At 40.6% G+C, this 13267-nt stretch overlaps 1 protein-coding gene across 15 annotated transcripts in view; it reads left to right on the forward strand.

The window, feature by feature from the left end:
• The first annotated feature begins 4121 nt into the window (after nt 1–4121).
• Nucleotides 4122–13267, forward strand: part of LOC117534184 (R3H domain-containing protein 2) — a 60167-nt gene continuing 51021 nt past the window's right edge. For 13 of the 15 annotated variants that reach the window (XM_034198312.1, XM_034198316.1, XM_034198323.1 and 10 more), the window contains exons 1-2: nt 4122–4376; nt 4747–4793. The gene's annotated coding sequence lies outside the window, so the exon portion shown is untranslated. Of the gene's footprint in view, nt 4466–4746; nt 4794–10288; nt 10609–13267 lie in introns of those variants that run through there. The other 2 variants (XM_034198311.1, XM_034198313.1) reach the window with 2 other exon arrangements.

A 13267-nucleotide genomic window follows, 5' to 3' on the forward strand; every position in this document is an offset into this window, starting at 1 on the left:
ACCGTGAAGAGAGGAGTTGAGGAAAAGGAATGATGTTTGGCCCACCCAATGGTGAAGATATCTGGGGTAATCCATGAAAACTGGTGACACGTTGGAGGGACGCACCAATGAGCGCATTTGGGCACCGAGGAAATTGCTGGCAAGTGTGCCCTGCTCTCACGCAAGAGATGGCAAACGGTATCAATACGACTTCTGCCAATGACACACCTGGTAAATGACCCACTCGCTGCTTTGCATTAACTATTTCGACTGTTTAAAAGTGACTTGATTAATGTTGATAACCTGGATCGTTACCTGCCTGCGTTTGATTGATTGATTGAAAAGTTTATTAACAGCTTGTATATTGGGTACAGTATAGTACAGCTCAAAACATACAATTGTTAAGGGAATGCAGACCAGAGAAAGACTTTCGTCTTGTTTACATCAGGGTCCCCCATTTCCAATTCATCATGTCATTTAAGACATATAAGACATATTTGACATACAGATGGCTTATTTACAATTTACATACAGGTGGTTTTTTACATACAGATTGCTTATTTACAATTTTCATTTTAGATTTCGTTCTAATACATCCTAACCGGACAATTAAGACATACCAAGTCTACAGATATTCAGTTATCATAGTCTAAAATGCGAGTATATACATAGATGGGGGGGGGGGGGGGGAAGCTGTCCATCGTTTAAGGAGAGGTAGTCGCCTGATAGCCAGGGGCTATAGGCAACTTGCCACCAGCCTCGCCGACCAAAGTTGAGATTCAGTTCCCTTTAACCCAGTTACAGAATACTCGAGCCACACAGCCATCAAACAATTGTAGTTCAAAACGTGCACAGCACATGTGCTGGAGGCAGGGCCGGCCCTGACCAATTTGCCGCCCTAGGCAAGATTTTAGTTGGCGCCCCCCCCCCCCCAAATGCAGACACTCACTATGATTCGCGCGTGCACGGTTTTGGCATGACCACCAAAACAGAAAGATATTGACACAAGATGTGTGCAACTGTATTTAGTTTCCTATCCATTTGAACATGATTCTAGGGGGTCCGGGGGCATGCACCCCCGGGAAGCCTTTTTTTTAAATATTGAAGTTGAAAGCATCAATCTGGTGCACTTTGAGAGCAACATTAGGAGATCTATGGATACATCTCTCAACACCCATATGAAACAGAACTGTAAGCCGATTTTCTTTTTCTTTATGGATATTTTACAAATCACTCCCCTTTCAAACTGTATTCTTGTTTATTAATAACAACTTTTTTGTACTGTCAGTATTTTATACCTGTTTTTCACCTATTCTCTTATTTTTTTATAACTATAATGATCATATAAAGGTGTGCCTTTACCTCACTGAGCTGAGGTTATCAGAGCCTCTCAGTCTTTCAGGAGAGAGCTCTCTGAAGCTCTCACCCCCGCGGCCGCTTACAATGTAAATTCCAATGTTAATAAAAGCACACAGAAGCTGTGCACGTTTTTTGGGAGTTTGATTTATTTTAAATGAATACAAATACAAAATTAAAACCTATAATTGCACACTAAAACCATTATTTAAAAAAAAGAACAATTTCACATAAACCTCTGTTTTTTACTGGGACTGGGGTAGTTCAACTTGATTTTTTTGGGGGGGGGTGTGTGCCATAGTTTATGAGCGCTGTACGCAATATAGGCGTAGTTCTGTTAGTATAAGATAATAAGATGTACTTTGTTGATCCAAAATCGGGAAATTGTGTTTTTTTTTAACATTTTCGGCGCCCCCTATGGGTTGATGCGCCCTTAGCATTCGCCTATACTGCCTATGCCGAGGGCCGGCCCTGGCTGGAGGCTGTGAGACGGGTGACAACACGTTCCGTCATGTTGGCATATTAGTGTGTGTGTGCGTGTGTGTGCGCGTGTGTGTGTGTGTGTGTGTGTCAGAGATGAGCGATTAATGACTGTCTCTGTCATGAAGTTGCAAACAAGTCGTCTTTTTGAGATCACAGCATTTTCTGCAATGGGCTTAAAATATTATCCATGTTGCCATAACGTTTTTTTGTGAATCTGTTTAAAGGACATGGCTCCTCCTCATATGACATAGATCTACAGCACACATATTGATCCCAATGTAGCCTATACCTATATTAACATAAAGCCATAACGTGCGTTAATTATCTAAGGGAGCCCAACTGCTATGCAACCAGAAGTAAAAATAATGACTTCAGAAATGCTTTAAAACTTACAAAACATTATATGTTGATTTAACAATTTCTGTAAAATTAAAACCCATTTTAATGTTTAGCATTTCATATGAACACTTCTAAAACAATCGGTATTAACAAACACATTTACTCAGGACTTTTCATAAATGTATGCTTTAGGGTTAAATATGAGGTTGAGCGAAGGTCTTAAGATGCTTGGAAGAACTTGCCTGCCGACATGTGGGGAACTTTGGGAACTACAAAAAAATGTATTGAATTGGTGCCTTTGAATAAGGTGTACAAATTAAAGGTGTATAGACAAAGTAGTACTTTACTCAACACCTACTTTTTTTATGAATTCAATATGAATCTGAATTTGACACTTTAATTACAATTTAGAGTAGCCCATAGGTTTATATATCTATATTAGGGCTGTCAGTCGATTAAAATATTTAATCGCGATTAATCGCATGATTGTCCATAGTTAATCGCGATTAATCGCAAATTAATCGCACATTTTTTATCTGTTCTAAATGTACCTTAGAGGAATATTTTTCAAGTTTGTAATACTGTTATCAACATATGAGTGGACAAATATGCTTTATGCTAATGTTTATTATCATTTGAACAATGCCAAATATTCTCATGAATATTAAACACAACAACCTCTGAATATTACAAATATTCGCCTCAATTCAACCTGGAACCTCTCTCATACAATAATACAATACAAATGGTGTGTGTGTGTGTGTGTGTGTGTGTGTGTGTGTGTGTGTGTGTGTGTGTGTGTGTGTGTGTGTGTGTGGTGTGTGTGTGTGTGTGTGTGTGTGTGTGTGTGTGTGTGTGTGTGTGATGGATCGTTGGCGCTATGTGCAACTCAAGGCATATGCTCGAACGGGAGCTGCGTGGACGCTGCAATCATGTTGCGCACTATCCGTGCTGAGTGTGCTGACTTTTCGTACAATGTCCCACTGTCTGGCTACCTGCATAAAGTCAAGTGCTCGGCACAGTTGTGGCGAAATGTCGCTCCTCTGTTTTCATTTAAACAGCTCCTTCTATCCATTAGCGCAGCTAGCTAGCACCAGATGCTAACAACAACAATGCACGTAAGGTCTCTCTCTCGCTCGCTCGGGCCACACATACACACACCCTCCCGGTCCTCCCAATAGCCAGTCGGTGCCTGCCGGTGAGCGTGGAAGTGTGGTCTGCCACAAGCGGGCGGCAGGAGCGGGGCTGTCAGCATCAGCTTGTAGATGGTATTTTAAACTCGATGCGCTCTGAAACTACGGGGCGGCCGAGGAAAAAAATACACATGCGTTAATCGCGTTAAAATAATTAGTGGCGTTAATTTTTTTTTGCGTTAACGCGTTAACTTGACAGTCCTAATCTATATATATATATATTGTAGGTCCATTCATTATACAGGATTCATGATATTATTTTAACTGTTTTCATAAAATGATAAGGTTTACAATTCATGATGCCTTTTAACCTTCATTGCTTTCCAAAATAAGTATTTTCAAAACAGAAGAAGAAGCACCTTGAGATATCAGAGTCAAATCGCTTTTATTTGCCAAGTGACTCATTCCAATACAAATAAAAAGTACTACATTATGACAGATAATGTACTACACATTCAATTATTGGGACGAGTGGATATTGTAAGGTCAGACCAAACTTTATTCATTTCAAAGGACATTCTTGTGCCAGAATTGCAAAAAAAATTAGAACAACGTACGAATAATTGTTTTTACAATAGAGTAATACAAGTACACAAGTGTATGAGAGGGTAATTCTAACAAAAGATGCATTCAGAAGATAGACAGATGTTCAGTAGTTTATTTATATTTAGTGTGCACAAACGGTATAAACAACTTTACTGTACCCTGAACGTCTCCCTGCGAATGTGAAGTACGCCGTTGACGTAAACTGTCGGTGAGGGGAAAAAAAAAAAAAGTGACGCTGACACACATACATACAAGCCTGAGCCGAGAAGGGGGAATAGCGTTTTGTTTCTTTTTTCTTTAATTTGTATCCTTTTATTCTTTGGCGTTGTGTTGTTACTTCGCTGAATTCCTGCAACGACTATCAACTGCCTCGCTCCTCAGCTCGTGCTCTCTATAGTTAACGTTCATGCCGCTCTCCCCTCACGCGGCGCTATTTTGACAGTCGGGGTCGCAGCTAGCAGCTCCATTATTTTAGCATTGGTAAGTCATTCGGAAAGCTAGCTTACCATTCCAGCTAGCACCTCCTATTTTAAGACCTGACAGTGCTGCTAGTACAGGTTTACAACAAGGTACGCCTTCCTGTAAACATATGCTTCTTCGTTGGCTAACCAGTTGTATTATACAGGCACAGTTTTGTTAACGTAGGGTTGCTAGCGTACACTGAAAATAAAAGGCTAGCTAGTGGGCTAACATTAGCTAGGTTTGCTAGGTGCTGTAGGTGGCTAATTATACTCGCCGGAGGAAGCAAGCTAATACCGTGAGCTAGCTATTGTTAGCGTGTGGGCAAGCTAATATTTTCAGTCACTTGCACAGCCACGGCTCTGACCATACTGCCATCTGTTTTCTACAGACACTACTTGAAGGATTCTCCACTCGGTACATACGGACAGGAAAGTGGTGAGTTTAACCTTTTAAGATGACTTGAGATAACTTATATTCGATTATCAGTGATTTTGGGTCAGATATATAACGTGACATTAAGCACCATCTTTAAAGTCCTCGATCTCCATGCCTGACACGAGATGGCTATGTTAAAAATCTTATCCTTCTAATCTTAGCTGGGAGACGTGACTGAAACTCGGTGCTGGACTGCGTAACTAGGAATAAAGTGATTAGCGAATTAGCTGGTCTAATCAAAATGAATTTGGAAATTGTTTGTAGCTGTTCGTGGCAATCACGCTGAAAGCCCACCTTAGCTGGTGACAACAAGGTGTTATTGGCTTATTGCCATATCCGTGCTGGTATACTGCATGTTTGTGTTCAGAAACGACAGCAAATAAGGTGCAGATGCAACACCAAATCAGCTGGAAGTAAGAACGCCCCTAGCTTATACTAATAATTGTATGTGTGTGGTGCATGAGGGTCAACTGAAGTGAGCTGATGTATAATTATGGGCTCTGTTGATTGCATTAAACATTGCATACTTCCGTTGTCATCCTCAAAACTAAAGTAATATTTATCGTCCAAGGCCTGGCTCAGTGTGGCATTTTCTTTTTTGACTCTGTGTGATAAAACGCACACAATTGAGGAGGATTCAACTAGGAATTAGGGTTTTGTAGAGAAAAATACTTGACTATTGGTCTTTTGTGTTTTGGCTTTAGCTCAACATGTTGATACTCAAGCTGGAAATGGATGGCAAGACTGTTGTGTCGAACTAGGTGGGATCACAGCACAGACTTTCAGAGCTGTGATTACAACATCTGCTCTGGGAAAACAGCATGTGTGTCGGGGAAAATACATATTCATTACAATAGGTCATTCGTGTGATGCAGTCAATTGGAAAGTGGCAGGCAAGGACTACAATAGATGCATTTGATGTTGCGACTCTCTTTTACTTTGTAGACTGATCCAAGTAAGTATTACAGGTTCACCTACAGAGCAATGTCAGTACTTCTATGGTAAAGCATTGGTATACACACAGTGCTACGTTTTGTACCAGATATGACCTCATTATAGTTTTTGTCTTCTTTGGCAACCTTTCTTTTCTAACTAATACCGAGTAAAATCGCAGGGGAAAGGGTAATATCATTAAGAAAAGGCTTATCCGTTTTAAGAACTGATGGAGGTGAGTCATTGAATCAACAGTCTGCTGTTGCTAAGGCCAGTAATAAGAAAGATGGCGTATCCTGCCTCCCTGTCAACATGCCCCCCCCCATACCAATCAATTGTTAAAACGGATGTTTTGGATGCACTAGGATAATACTTGAATATGAGATTTTATTTGCTTAGTAGTGTGCTTATTGATTTTGTGTTTGTTTGCAGGGTACATAACTATTAACCGATTATTTATTCATACATCAGTTGAACATGTCAGTTCATGTGTTGCATGTAACCTACTTGCAGCACATTACTTTAACTGTATCCACTTCCTATGATCAAATATGTTTACAAGCCAAGATGGGTGGTGTAAAAGCAATTTGAATGCTGTTTTCTACGGAGTGGTGTAATTTGAAATAGGCAGCTATTAGCCCATAAGCAATGATCTGTACTGTCAGCGAGGTATCCATATCTCCTTCCGTCTCTGAGTTTCTGTTTGCAGCAGCATAAGCAGAAGAGGCTTTTTCTAGAGAGATTTGAAGAGCTATTTATAGATCTCTGCCAGAGCACCAAGCGTGGTGCTGTTGCTGCTGCTCCTATGTCTCTCTTCTCTGTCACTCCTGCTTCTGTTTCTCTGTCCCTCTCCATCTTTATTCGTCTCCTCTTTTCCTGTTGTCTTGGTTTTCAAAGCTCCCATTCTCTTTGTCTTCCTATGTCAGTCACTGTATCTCAATCCTCTGTTTCCATATTCTTTCTTCTTTTTCTGCTTCAATGTCAATTATTGATCAGAGCAGAAGGGGAGGCGCCTGGACTGTGCTGTCTGATTGTCTTTAATGTAATTGGCTCAAAACTGGAGGGTTTTCATATACTAGTTCAAAAGGGAAAAAAACACATTTTGAAATGTACAGATGAATTTAGTGTTTGAAAGAGTGTCTGTTTTGTTTTTTATTAGAACAGCTTTGGAAAAAACAAACAAAGGTTTTAGAAAGATAATCAACTACTTCATGCAAGAGTCCCTTCATTTGATTAGGGGCACACTAGGCCTTGTGTAACCTATTCTAAATGAAAAGTCAATATGAAACTAGTTGTATTTAGTGAAGCCCTGTTTGCTTTGTAAATAATAACCATTTGTATAGTCATTAATTATAACATTACATCAGTCATGTGTTGTGTGTAGAGACTGCAACATCTTGTGATTGTGTTCAAGAACGGTTTATCTCCGGTATCTTTGGCAACTGATCCTTGCTCTGCTCCTCCCCCTTTTCCTTCCTGCTTTATAAGCCCTTTGCTGTCCTACCTTGCTGTCCTCTGAAAGAGGCTACCTGGCCGCCCAAATGCAGAAGAAGCTTCTGAACTTGGTTTGAGGAATTAGCTGGCATTAGTGCATACCATCCTCTTTATCCTAGTCATGTGGTCAAACCTGCTGGGATTGCAGTCATTGGTTGGTTCCTCGTCCTAACTTGGCTAGGTTAGATAGAAGGCCAGTTGTGAGCTACACATTAGTCTACGTTGTAACTATGCTAAATGTATACACTTTAAAAGGCAAATATACTGTTTATTCTAAAACAGAATATAGGCTTACTGTATTAGCCTGGACAGGCTTTTAAACACCAACAACTTTATACTCATGCTGACGAAGAACATTGCCTTGCTAAATGGCAATAGTCGAATTTAAGATTTGCTTCTTTAGTGGCAAATCTTAGTGGCAGACATATTCTTGGCAAATGAACAGCACCATTTTTGCATCAATTGTACTGGTTTTGGCTAGAGCAGTGTAGTGTCCTTGGAAATCAAGAAGGAAATATTGTCATGCTCCGGAATGATCTAATATTAGTATAAGGTTCCAGCACCAGCACACAACAACAATGTGTATTCAAACTTTAATGCAAGTGCTGAAAGTAATTGCATAATGTGCCCATCAGGCTTGGAATTTCATCATTTTAGGGGCAAGGCCATTTGGCCTTCCCATTCACATTTTTTTTAAGGGCACAAAGGCCACATGACAGGGCACAAAGGCCACATGACAGGGCACAAAGGCCGTTTGGTTAAGTTACGCTGGTCAATCAACATGACTGAAAAGTGTAGCACTAACGTCAACACCAGTCGTTTTACAAATGGCTGAATAGCAATAGTGTTTCTTTAACGTATACGTTAAGTTCAGCCATAAACCACATAAGTCAGTCATGTATTATATCAAAACCGCTTAGCAAGAAAAATACTAGATTCAAAGGTGACAGCTATCTGCTAGCTTGTAGAAGCAACACTAGATGTAGACCCCTTGAAGGGAAGACGTTAGCGCTATCCAAACTAGCTAGCTATCCCTAGTTTTCATGACAAAATGTAACGAGTCGACTTTAAATAGGCTAATACAATGGTAATTACCTATCAATAGTACTTTCTATAAACACGTAAATGTTAAGTCCTTTCAAATACTACCACATACTTCAGTTAAATCATATCAAAACAGCTTGGTCCGCTTGCTTACCTGTGCTTGTCTTGCTCCCGCGGCTGAGGAGCAGGCTGTCGGGCCCCTACAGGCATTTCTGACGGAACAATCACAGCAGAGCAATCGCTCTGATCCACAGACACGGGACTATCCTACTGCGCGCACTAGTATGACTTCACTAGCGTTGTTTACACTGGAACTTTTGACAGGGGCACCAAGGCCACTTTGGCCGTGAATTGCATTTTTTTTCACAGGGCATCACGGCCAAAGTGCGGGGCAACGACGGCCATGGCCGTCGTTGCCGTCGTGAAATTCCCACCCTGGTGCCCATCCATCTTTACTTTTATAAACTATGAAAAGGATTCTTCTACCAGGCAGTTATACCACAGATGGGCTTTCACATATTATACATTGAAAACACAAATACAGTTTAAGTGAGGAAAGAATGAGATGATACACAGTAAATCCACAAAATCCAGTAATGAAAGCCCTGCGTGTTGACCGGGCACCCAATAACTCCAACAACTTGGGTTGAATGCAAAACTCCAGTTGTCATTTTGGAAGAACTGGACCTTTTCCTGTCACCATCCCTGAACACAGGGTTGCTAATTAGAAGTGTTGACCTATTGTACCTCTGATTATGCACATATCAACCTGTGCATTGCATCTGATGAAGTTGTACAAAATTATCTTTATTTTGCATATAGGTTCAAACTTTTCACAGAGCAGTTGATGTCTAGAATCATTGAGTGTGAAAAAGTATGGAAATAGGAAAGTCATTTTTATTGTTGTGTGTTGAAGAGATAGTAGAAAAAGATAGACAAAGCTGTTTTGTTGCAGTTTGTTATCTTCCTGTCTTCATGTACACCAGAGCATTCCTATGTGTAACCAATGGTGTGGTTACCTTGCAAGCCAAAGATGTTCTTAATTATCTTACTGTTTATTAGTTATCCTGAATGTAGCAACAATTGTACAACTATTGTTTTAACTTTTAAACATCAGTCTGGTCACTGGTACTGGAATATAATTCAGGACTGTAACACCACCTTAATTGGCACTATTTATATTTTGCCCAACAAACCTTGTTGCATTCTGTCAATTTAAAGAACTCATCCATCTAGGAGACAGACATACCTGGACTTGTCTACCTTACCATGAGTTCCCTGCCGGTTTCCTTTGACGCTGAACTTTTGACTGCCTCTTCCACTGCGTCTTTCAGCTGCTGTTTTGCAGTAGGGGAGCTGCAGGGAAAAGATGCAAATATGTCCTCTTGTGGGATTAAGGTTTTCCGAGTTAATGAGGTGGTTTCATTATTTCCCCCCACAATTTATTTTCTTCAAAACCCTGCTTTTTTATTATTTATTTTGGAAAGTTGCAGCAATGCTCTGTTTCACCAGCAGCTGTCAGTACTTTGAGCTCATTCAGTTAGTCTGCACACAGGCTACAGCTTCATGTATTTCAAAGAAATGAAGATTATTGAATGGTGACTAGAGTGTGCCTGAATTGAACCTTCTGCCTCCCTCCGGATGTATGCCTATATTATTTAAAACATTTTTTAAAGTAGCAAACCTAAAATACGAGTCGTAAAAGAATAAACGTATATACTGTAACCTCTCATATATTTATCCTGTCATATCAAGTGACCTACTGGGTTCGCCAAGCAACCCTTTCCACAGCTGGACTTCTTGCTAGCTCCCGTTTGGCTGTCATTGCAATTATATTGTTACAAAGAGGCAGAGAGCAAACAAGATATGTAAGAGCGAGCGAGGGAATCCACACGAAAGGGAGGGTTGGAGGAGAAGGGAGCGGTGCAAACTGTGCGCATGATAGCATACGAGCAGTAGGGAGAGAGGGAGGCAGCTAGCAAGGCTTTCTGTTTCCCTGTAGTGTGTGTGCTTCATTCAGAAAAAGAGAGGGGGCCAAACATGAGTTGTCTTTCCACGTTCATGAAATCCATTAACAAACCAGAGCTGTTGGCATCTACAGAGAGAGAGGAAGATAGCATTCGTAAAGACGAGGAAAGTAGAATGAGCTGGAGAGAGTGACGGAGGTAAACACCCCTGAAAGTCAGCTATTTACATGCTGCAAGGAATGGAATTCATTCATCTCTGCTACTTAGCAAAAGAAAACTAGCGTGTTGTTGCTCCATAGCTGCTCCTGCAATAATGTGCTTTTACCTGAGACACACCTGATACCATCTGGAGATTCACAGAGCTGAACTCAAATACAGTAAGCATGTGCTTTGTGTGTCTTTGTCAGTGGGTATTATTCATTTGTAAGTGGGATATAGCTTGTTCATGTGCCTTTCACAGCTCTGATATTTGGTTTAACGTGCAGCCATGGTCGCTGTTATAATTGTATCTTATCTTGACAATTTTATTGTTGGTCTTCATAAAGTTCCTGCTGCAATTTCATTTAAATATGCCTTAGTAACAATTAAAGTCTCATAGAATGCGGCTTTCTGGAAGAACGTTCATATCGTACCATGCATACATTTCTACTTATTTAAGTGCAACTCATTTTGTCATTGTTAAAGCTGGAATTTTTACATTTTACAGACAACCCTCTCAGAAATGCTATTGGTGAGTTTATTGTTTCATACGTTTTCTACAGATGTACACAAAATGTGTTTTAAGAGGCAAATGCTGAGGTAATGAGGAATTCCCTTCCACTGTGTCCCTGTGTGGGAGCAGGGAGGGTGGAGGTGGCCTGGTGGGGTTGGAGAGAGTCACTGAGAAGTAGGCGTCACTCTGCAACACTGTCATACTGAGGAGGGAGGGAGGGGTGCCGTTAAAAAGGACAACCTATGGGCTTACATAAGGCTTTGTGTGGGAAGTCCTGTGTTATGAGCCCCTGAAGTTTATCCTCAAGGATCCGCTTGGCTTGAAGGTGCAGTAACGCATTATGATAATGACACTTTTATAAATGCATTACAAATGATAAATCTCCTTTTTTAAACTCTGAAGACACTATATTTAGTGGCACAGTGCTTTTTTCCCTTTATTTGTGGAACACAATGTGCAGCGAGAGAAAGAACAGAGAGGTAGCACAAGCGTGAGAGAAAGCACAACAGCAGAGCCCTCTTGAATACAAAATCTGCCGCTATTAATAGCAAGCTGTCCTCATGGCCTCAGCACTGTTACAGGTTTAGAAGACCTGGCTTTTCCCTCTCTTTTTCTCCTCCGATGGTTATAGCAGAGCAAAATCAATCCTCCTTATTGCTTCTTCCTTTTATTCTTTTTTTTGTTCGCTGGACCCAGATCTGTCTTCTGCTGGATGTTGCCTGTTCATATGATTGTGTTTCTGTATGTGTTTGCACGTCTGTCAGCATTATAATAAATCAAGATACATGAGTGTCCTAAGCAACGCACCATAATTCAACTAGTTTGATGCTCATAAAATGGCAATGTTTCCATGATTCTACAGACTTCGCATTTAGAAATGCAAAAGACGGACAACAACCACAGCAACCCCCAAATTAGAAAGAAGCTTCCCATTTGGTGTCTGGTTGCCAGAGCTAATGCTGTTTTTCTTCCTCGCATCTGCTAGTCTACCTTTCCTAAGCAAGAAGATAAATAGCTTAAGACGCTAAAGCTAGCTGCTCAGCCCTGACTGATATAATGGTGTTCATATTAACTTGCATTAAGTTATCAGTTTGTGCATCCTTGTCAGTGACCATTACCATCACCTGTGTTGTTTGTTTGCTGGTGACGAGCTCTGCTCCCCAGGTAACTGGTGCTTCTGCAGCCTCACTCCCGCATACTAATTGCAAATGCGTGGGAAAAAAGAAGGAGTATGAAAGGGAGAGGAAGGGAAGAGAAAAATCAATAGCAACCCCAAGAGTAACTGCTGCTGTAATTGTCTTTAAGTCAGAAGGTTCACACTTGATCTGGATCCTTTTTTTTTTTTTAATCTTAACAATTTTTGTTTCATTGTTGTGAACACAATGGTGACAGAATGCTTGAGAAACCTCCATCCTCTTGACCCTTCTCATAACCGTGTGTGTGTGAGATACTGTTTGCCAGAGGTGGGACCAAGTCATTGTTTTGCAAGTCCGAGTCAAGTCTCAAGTCTTTGCGCTCAAGTCCGAGTCAAGTCTCAAGTCAGGTTGGGCAAGTTCAAGTCAAGTCCAAGTCCTAAACTTTGACAAAACGAGTCTTAAACAAGTCATTATGTGTTTTTCACCAAATGTAATGACATCGATCAACAGAATAATACTTAATAATCAAACTGCTCTTTTTAGTGCTGGGGGGAAACGATTATTTTGAAAACGATTAATCGGGCGATTATTTTATCGATTAGTCGACTAATCTAACGATTATTTTTCTGTTGTTCGATTAATAAAAAACGTAATGTATCTCAATACCAACAAATTCTTAATAATATTTTTTTTTTCAATGAGCGCCCCAAAAAACAACACAGCCGTTAGCTCTTAGCACTCAGAGCTCACAGCTCTTCATATCTGTTCAGAAACTAGACAAAAGTGAAACAAGTACAAACCACAGACTGCCTGTGTCATGGCGAATACAGTCGCTGCTTTATTTATGTCTGTATAGGCCGTTGTTGTGAGTGTGGACGGTCGGAGCATATATAACGTTAGCTTAGCCAAGCTCCATTTAGAAAACACGCATTTTAAAAGGGTTTTTCGCCTGCCGTCTGTCTGCAGACTTGTCAAAGCATTAATTCATGGTTTTTACTAACCGGTATCAGTATGTTGTTACTTCGGCATCATTTTGAAACGTGTATTACAATTAAATCACGGTCAAATATGTTCATCTTGTTGTAGTTGTAGCCCCCTTGCCAGCGATTCTCTCTCTAGTTTATAGCATACTCAGCCCGACTCAGCCTGGTTGTTCCTGGCCCTAGAACCACGATTTAGTCGGGCCAG

Source organism: Gymnodraco acuticeps, unplaced genomic scaffold, assembly GCF_902827175.1.
Source record: "Gymnodraco acuticeps unplaced genomic scaffold, fGymAcu1.1, whole genome shotgun sequence".
Classification (NCBI taxonomy): Eukaryota; Metazoa; Chordata; class Actinopteri; order Perciformes; family Bathydraconidae; genus Gymnodraco; species Gymnodraco acuticeps.